Below are 8,830 nucleotides of genomic sequence, written 5' to 3'. Positions count from 1 at the left end.
ACAACAAAAACAAAAAAGACTGTTCTTCTTTTTGAATATGTCACCCAACTTCTTTTGATCCTTTCTCCATTTACTAAGGTCCTGCTGAAGTACTGGTGGTGGCAACTTCTCCCATCATCTCTCCTTGGGAAAATGAAATCAGGTGTTATCTGATATGGTCCTCTCCGAACAAACTCTGTCCTCATTGTGTCTGTGAGATGTGAAGGGCAGTCAGCAGGATCGGTTGGTAGTGGATCGTCTGTCTTTGCTGCATCTGGAGGGCATGTGAAGCACATTTTCTCACCTCATATTCACAATATCTTCACACACACACACACACACACACACACACACACACACACACACACACACACACACACACACACACACACACACACACACATACACATACACATACACACACACACACACACACACACACACACACACACACACACACACACACACACACACACACACAACCCCAATTCCAAAAAGGTTGGGACAGTGTGTAAAATGTAAATAAAAACAGAAAGCAATTATTTGAAAGCATGAGGACAATTAGGTTTATAGCTAAACATCTTTACATTCATCAGGCACACACCTGAGAAGAGTGTATGGGTGGAATCTGTGGTGCAATCAGGATGAGATGCAGCAGGCTGTTCTGACGTTCCTTGCAGTGGTTCTGGGCCTATACATATATAGAGAACACACAAGAGCAAATATATTGGCTGGATTAGAAATGGCACGACAGTCATTTTTACATTCAATTATTTATCATCACATCAGGAACATCTATTGACATATTGTACTCACCAGAACAAACAGACACAGTGGTCAGTGGCAGGGTGGAATCAGTGGTCATCTCATCAGGATGAGCAGCTTGCTGTTCTGACGTTCCTTCATGTGGTTCTAGGTCTATACATATAGAAAGAACACACAAGAGCAAATATATTGACTGGATTTCACATTCAATTATTTATCATCAGGAACATCTATTGACACATTGCACTCACCTGAGGAAGCCGGCACAGCTGAGGTGCATGGCGGTTCCTTGTCAACTGATGCAGCAGACGGTCCCAGATATTTTAAAAGTGAATCTAAAATGATATAACAAAATGTGTATTATCAACATTGAATAATTTCCATTTGTTAAATGTAGCTATTATTTAATTAGTAAGCATTAGGACAGCCTGACAGGTCTGATTCAACTAATCAAGAGCTATGCCTATCTTATTAGAACAGTTGAATCAGGTGTGTTAGTTCTGGGTTGGAACGAAAACATTCAACAGGACTGGAGTTGAGAACCACTGAGCTAGTTAGCTAACGTTAGCGCACATTATGACAGGGTTGAATTTGGCAAATGTTTGACTCGGATAGTCAATGTGCTTTCTGAGGTAAACTTAACGTTAGCTAACGTTACCAACTAACTAACATTCCACCACACTGGCTAGCTCGCTACACCAAAACTAACATTGTTATTATTACTAATATTTCTATTTCATGACACAAAGAAAATAGCCTTATGACAGTTTCGACTGAATGGCATTAACAAACGCTGGCTAGCTAACGTTGGCTTGGCTAACTAGCAAGATTACATGATCCATTCGCTAATGTTGACAATACAATCAAAATTGCATACCTTTCACCTTGGCACGTTTCTCTTCTTCTTCTTTTCTTCTGTTTTTAGACTGCGCCCCAGATGGCTTTTGCCTCTTCATAGTTCTCTAACGTTAGTCTTTCTTTCCTCAACGCTCCCATCAATGCACAGCGCTCTAGCATGTTCTGACTGTGAACACCTAAAGCCGAGGCTCTTAGACCGACCGACCGTTTTAGATTTTTGGCTCATTTTCCCTTATGTTAGAATTTTTTTTTTTATGTAAGAATAATGGTTGCAGATATAGAGGGGGGGCGCCAAAACTGCGCCAAGCAAAGAAAAAAATAGAATTTTTTTTTTTTTGTTGCAATTTTTGGCGCCCCCCTCTGGGTGGCGCTCTAGGCAACCGCCTATATTGCCTGTAGGAAGCTCCGCCCCTGCACGTCTCTACTCAAATCAATGCATTCAGCAGTCAAATATGATAATAAAGATGCAGTAATCATTCAAAATGAATTTATTTCTTCAAAGAAGGTGTGTCGCTATAGTGAATTGAGGTAGTATTTCAAGATGGCAAATTATGCTTCTTGCATTTTCTACATTGAAAACAAACACGTATGAATTTATAAGATGCAACTTATGATAAAGAACATGACATATAAACAAAATTACCAAATGGTTTTATCCTCTGTAAGTCCTCTATTGATGTTACATGCTATATTTTACCTTTCTTTATAAACGTGATCTCCTCACACCTTTCTCTTCGCATTTCAAAATCAGATTGCATTGGCTCCCTATTTAGAAGATAGCCACAAGTGGATCAGAAAGGTCTGAGTGCATTAATGTCGAGGGGAGGGGGGCATTTCCGCTAGTTTGAATCATGATTTAAGAACTTTGGCTGGCTGCCACACAACTGTCTGAAATTAGGAGTCTTCACTAATGTAAGCCTTTGTTATATTCTAAGTGAGTTCAATGATGTGAAGATAATATGCAAAGACTGAGTCTTATGAAAGAGCCATACTGCAAGCTGACTGGCCAGGAAATTAAGGCTTAGCTAATCTGCAGTTTTAGGGATATTGCTGTATCTGAATTGCTCATGAGTGCAATGATAGGATGATCCTATCTGTGTCTCGAGCATCCAGTGTAGGCAGAATGCCAGCGACCTACCCAGATGGAGAGCTGGAGTGACAGAATAGTTGCAGCGCTGCCCTTCATTTGTATTCAGTTCTCAAATGTACCTCCGTTCTCTGAGATTGTTCTGTCTCCAAAGTTGAGTTTAGAAAAAGTCCTTCAAACAGTTTTTAAAAAAAAAGAGTAATTAATGTATTTCCCTAGGACAGGGGTCTGCTACCTTTTTGATCAAAAGAGCCATTTTGCCCCCTTTTCCACCAATCTTTTTTGACTGGAGTCGCAAAACATATTTGATAGATTGATTGCTTATAAAGTTGTATATATTGTTACATCATAGACAAAAACTACAGTGTTTTTGCATTTATTATTTATTACATTATAGAAAACTGTGTACCTCCTAATAATAAACAAATAACTCCTACAGTATAAGGAGAATACAAAAAAAATACACAGGGCTACTTTAAAACAAATCAACACAGCACTTGGGAAGTCCTCTGCACATTTGAAGAAAATGAATATAATTTAAAATTGACCCACTTTGAAATAAATAAGACATATAGCAGCACCCTAAAAAGAGTTAAAGGTGGGATATGTAATTTATTTCAGAAACCCTTTTTGTTATATTCCATGGAATGCTCGTAACATCCCGATAGCAATGAATATATTAAATGCTTTGACAATAAATACATACAAAATCTGTGGAAGCCGTAGTACTGTAAAAAGCACGACCAATCATTTTAGCCGGCCAGGCTAAAATAACTGGATGGCCAACCTGCCTGTCAGCCTTCCATCTGTGCACAAACTTATCTCGTGCCCTCATTGGTCATGTGCACATTCGAGTGTGTTGGAGGAGGGGCTGTAAGGTAGTGGCAGATTTTTTCTGGCTGTGTATTTTCAGATTCAAGCGCACTCGAGCTGGTTTCTCCAAAATGACCTACCCCACCTTTAACTGATTGAATTTTGACTGAAGATCGTCAGCTGTCTTCCTCTTCCGTGATTTTCCTCCAATACGTAAAGGCTGCAGCACCTTTGACAACTTCTCTCCACATATCTGTTCCTCCGATTCTTTTCTTTTCTTTCATTTATCCATAGTGTGCTCATTGAGCCGGGGGTCAGGTTATTCGCCTGCAAGAAAAGGCGCTGGTGCGGGACCGTATACAGGATATGACGAATATTATAGTTTACCTAATTAAAACCGTTTGTTTTTTATTTACAGTGGGGCAAAAAAGTATTTAGTCAGCCACCAATTGTGCAAGTTCTCTCACTTAAAAAGATGAGAGAGGCCTGTAATTTTCATCCTAGGTATACCTCAACTATGAGAGACAAAATGAGAAAAAAAAATCCAGAAAATCACTGTCTGATTTTTAAAGACTTTATTTGCAAATTATGGTGGAAAATAAGTATTTGGTCCATAACAAAAGTTCATCTCAATACTTTGTTATTTACCCTTTGTTGGCAATGACAGAGGTCAAACGGTTTCTGTAAGTCTTCACAAGGTTTTCACACACTGTTGCTGGTATTTTGGTCCATTCCTCCATGCAGATCTCCTCTAGAGCAGTGATGTTTTGGGGCTGTCGCTGGGCAACACAGACTTTCAACTCCCTCCAAAGATTTTCTATGGGGTTGAGATCTGGAGACTGGCTAGGCCACTCCAGGACCTTGAAATGTTTCTTACGAAGCCATTCCTTCGTTGCCCGGGCGGTGTGTTTGGGATCATTGTCATGCTGAAAGACCCAGCCACGTTTCATCTTCAATGCCCTTGCTGATGGAAGGAGGTTGTAACTCAAAATCTCACGATACATGGCCCCATTCATTCTTTCCTTTACACGGATCAGTCGTCCTGGTCCCTTTGCAGAAAAACAGCCCCAAAGCATGATGTTTCCCCCCCCATGTTTCACAGTAGGTATGGTGTTCTTTGGATGCAACTCAGCATTCTTTCTCCTCCAAACACGTCTAGTTCTTCTTCATCTAAATGCTCTCTAGCAAACTTCAGATGGGCCTGGACATGTACTGGCTTAAGCAGGGGGACACGTCTGGCACTGCAGGATTTGAGTCCCTGGCGTCGTAGTGTGTTACTGATGGTAGCCTTTGTTACTTTGGTCCCAGCTCTCTGCAGGTCATTGACTAGGTCCCCCCGTGTGGTTCTTGGGTTTTTGCTCACCGTTCTTGTGATCATTTTGACCCCACGGGGTGAGATCTTGCGTGGAGCCCAAGATCGAGGGAGATTATCAGTGGTCTTGTATGTCTTCCATTTTCTAATAATTGAGCCCACAGTTGATTTCTTCACACCAAGCTGCTTACCTATTGCAGATTCAGTCTTCCCAGCCTGGTGCAGGTCTACAATTTTGTTTCTGGTGTCCTTTGAAGGCTCTGTGGTCTTGGCCATAGTGGAGTTTGGAGTGTGATTGTTTGAGGTTGTGGACAGGTGTCTTTTATACTGATAACGAATTCAAACAGGTGTCATTAATACAGTTAACAAGTGGAGGACAGAGGAGGCTCTTAAAGAAGAAGTTACAGGCAGAGGCACAGGAAAGTATTTTGAGTGGGGGTGGTGAGGTGCTGGACTCCAGTGAAAACTATTACGGGCACTCTAGAGCACGCACAAAAGCACTCCCCACACGCAAACACACAGTACACCCACGACTGTTACAATGAAAGCTCGATAATCAGCTCATGGCATATAGGCAGGGGTAAAGTGCTATTCTTTACGAGTGGGGAGCGGACCTCACCTCCTCTAGGGGGGTCCGGGGGGATGCTCCCCCGGGAAGATTTTTTTTAAATATTGACGTTAAAAGCATCAATCTGGTGCACTTTGAGAGCAACATTAAGAGATCGATGGATACACCTCTCAACACCCAGATGAAACACAACTGTAAGCAGATGTTCTTTTTCTTTATGAATATTTTACAAATCACTCCCCTTTCAAACTGTATTCTTGTTTTGCTGCCATATAGTATTTCATAACTGTTTTTCCTTTATTTTCTTATTTTTTTTATAACGATAATGATCATATGAAGGTGTGCCGCGGAAATAATCTTTTGAATAATTCGTGACCAAACCGTTTGAGACCCACTGAGATAACTTAGACTAAAGTTAACTATCTAAACACTCAGAGAGTCCTTTAGCTCACCTGAGCCTCTCAGTCTGAGAGGAGAGCTCTCCTCCAGCTTGTTGTGGAACAAACAACTCCGTATGTCCGTTAGTACAGCTAGCTAACCAGATGCTAACAACACGGTCCCTGCTGCTGGCACCGGTCCCTCTCTCTCTCTCACACACTAAATGTGCTATTTCCGCACACACACACACAGAGCCGAGCTTGAATGACACAAGCACACTTTTATTTCCATGATACTCTCTGATTGGTCTGGTGTCTTGCCTCTGTTGCATTCACTGAACACAGGAAATTACATTCCTGCCGTCCTCTCTAGTGTCTTGATGAGGTTCACGTAAAGCACGGTTAATGTATTATATTATTGAGGTAGAATAGTCCGGGGCTACAGAAAAAACATTCGGGGCAGGGCAAAATATTATTTTACCAACAATGTGGAATTTATTGGCTACATATTTCACAGACTATGCACAGCGGGAGCAGCAGTAACCGTCAAATAATAATTCAGACAGGGGAGCTCTGCACCCCCTGCCTGTCGTTAGGGGGTGCTGCAGCGCCCTCAGCACCCCCCTTCCCGCGCCCATGGTTACAGGTCTGTGAGAGCCAGAAATCTTGTTTGTTTGTAGGTGACCAAATACTTATTTTCCACCATAATTTGCAAATAAATTCTTTAAAAATCAGACAATTTGATTTTCTGGATTTTTTTCCCTCATTTTGTCTCTCATAGTTGAGGTATACCTAGGATGAAAAGTACAGGCCTCTCTCATCTTTTTAAGTGGGAGAACTTGCACAATTGGTGGCTGACTAAATACTTTTTTGCCCCACTTTGTGTCACAGTATACCTCAAAATACAAGATACGAAACATTTTCAACCATGCAACAAAATATAAATAGTCCTACAAATATTTTTATTTTATTTCCTTCTTATTTTTGTCTAAGGGAGCCAGTGCAAAGGGCTTAAAGAGCAGCATGCGGCTTGAGAGCCGCGGGTTGCCGACCCCGGCTCCAGGACAAGGCAAACATATCACCAACTACTTAATACATTTTACAGCTTTAAATACACTTAGACAAAGCAAACTGAAAAACAATTATTGTATAATTACACAGTATCACTTAATAATAACCTAATCAATTGTAAATGGATAATTAAATACACTTTAGTTAACTGTTTTTTTTTGTGTTTGCTCTTTAAAAAACTGATTATAATTAAGATTTTGATATACTTAATTACTTTAATTACTATAAGGATTTTTTTAAATTTGCAACTGATAGTTATAATTTCTTAATTCTCCGTCTATATATGTCATGTTATTGATCACGTTATAATCATTAACAAACACTTGATCATATATAAAATGTTATGAAACTGTAAACTGATTATGAAAAGTTGACTTACCTGTCTGTCTCTTTGACATGTGAACCCTATCCTTCATGTACTTATCACCCATCACAGGGTTTCAGATGGTGTTCACACACACATTTTTCCTGATATTAACATTTACTTAGACTTAACTTCTTAACACTGCTTTCTAACATACCTCAATGTGTGCATTTCCTTTTAACATGATATAAGTGTTCATGTGAAAAAGGGATATCATAAGAACCAATAGTTTATTCAGTGCCAAATCTGAACATGCAACGCATTTGTGCAACATTGAAGCTTTATTTAGTGAATATAAATATGGGGCTTATCTGGCTTTGTAATATCCCTAATGTTAACAATATTGTTTTCCCTCTCCCTATTCACAATTAAGGATCAACTTCCAGGTTAAAGACATCTGTGAATAAATGTGTAGGAAAATGATGAATACACTAGATTTTTAAAACAATATACAGAAATATACACTAGTGACATCTGGCGTCGTTTTTGTAAGAAATGTTCACTTCCGCATAAAAATGCCTCGGTACGTGACCTCCCGCGTGTGACGTAACATGGGAGAAACAAGGGGGAGAGCAGCCGGTGTAACGTATTAATAAACATGGATCCCAATGCAAGTTTCGACACAGAAGACACAGAAGAAGTTGAACATGAATATTCGAGTGCATATGACGGACCATAACCTTATAATTATGAGCCTGCTAGGCGTCCAAGAGACCAGGAGAAGCCAAGGATTAGAAGAAATAACGGCCATCGGAGAGAAATTGAGCTGTGGTGTGAGGAGAACCAGTGGAGAACATCGAAAGAAAAAAACGGCGGGGAAGATTACAATATTAACTGGTGTGTTAATATTTGTTCAATTGTTCTGCAAAGCAAAAAAGTAACCGGCAAGCGCCCGTCGACCGAATGTTAGCTTGGGTTCAGTCTGTGGACCGTTAAGCTAGTCCGGCTACTGATATTCGAGATGTGCTCTGAAGCGAGAAGAGGTGTTTGAATGACGCTGCGACGTAGTGCAAGCTACTTAAAGGGTGGTTGGATTCCCTGACGTAGACGTCAAGATCACCAGCCAATCATGATTGGCGTAATGAGATTGATGCTTCTGTTTGCATACACGTTGAGGCGCATCCCATAGTGAGACATCGAACGGAGTGTTATGAATGAGAACAAACAAACACAAAGGAGACGGCTGGAGCAGTACAGCCACCACAGCGTTACCCAATGCAACTCTACACTACGTCTTACGGTGCCATGTACCGGAGGGGAGAGAGAGAGAGAGAGCAGCGAAGGGGGGGGGGGGGGAGAGAGATGTAATACGGTTTCCTGATAAAGCTGTGGTGAGTATGTGCTGCAGGGAGGTGGATGCACAACGCACCCAGGAACGAACGCTAGCTCCGGTCCTTTTCCCGTGAGGGAAACTGTGGACTCGATGTCCTGACAGGCTGGTATTTGTGCAACCTGCACAAACACAATACTGCACCATGATTACAAATGGTGAAATACAATGTAAAACTACCGAAAAATACCAGCTCAGTATAAAACACAACCGCTCAACTCAACGCAACTACTAACTATACCCGCGGTCAGAGAGCGGAGATGTGTCCCCTGCGTGATGTAATATGACGCGTTTGACGTATGACCT

The 8,830-nt window shown here is 41.0% G+C and overlaps 1 long non-coding RNA gene across 1 annotated transcript; it reads right to left on the bottom strand.

Annotated features, from left to right (window-relative positions):
* Positions 1-308: 308 nt before the first annotated feature.
* LOC307038321 lies at positions 309-1,654 on the bottom strand. The gene is made up of 3 exons (XR_013807963.1): positions 996-1,654; positions 796-897; positions 309-670 (listed from the first exon to the last, which is right to left on the bottom strand). It is a non-coding gene; the product is annotated as an uncharacterized lncRNA (long non-coding RNA).
* Positions 1,655-8,830: the final 7,176 nt, after the last annotated feature.

Source organism: Notothenia rossii (assembly GCF_949606895.1).
Source record: "Notothenia rossii genome assembly, chromosome: 4".
In the NCBI taxonomy this organism is placed as follows: domain Eukaryota; kingdom Metazoa; phylum Chordata; class Actinopteri; order Perciformes; family Nototheniidae; genus Notothenia; species Notothenia rossii.
The sequence above is the reverse complement of the archived record's forward strand: the minus strand, read 5'-3'. Positions and strand labels throughout refer to the sequence as shown.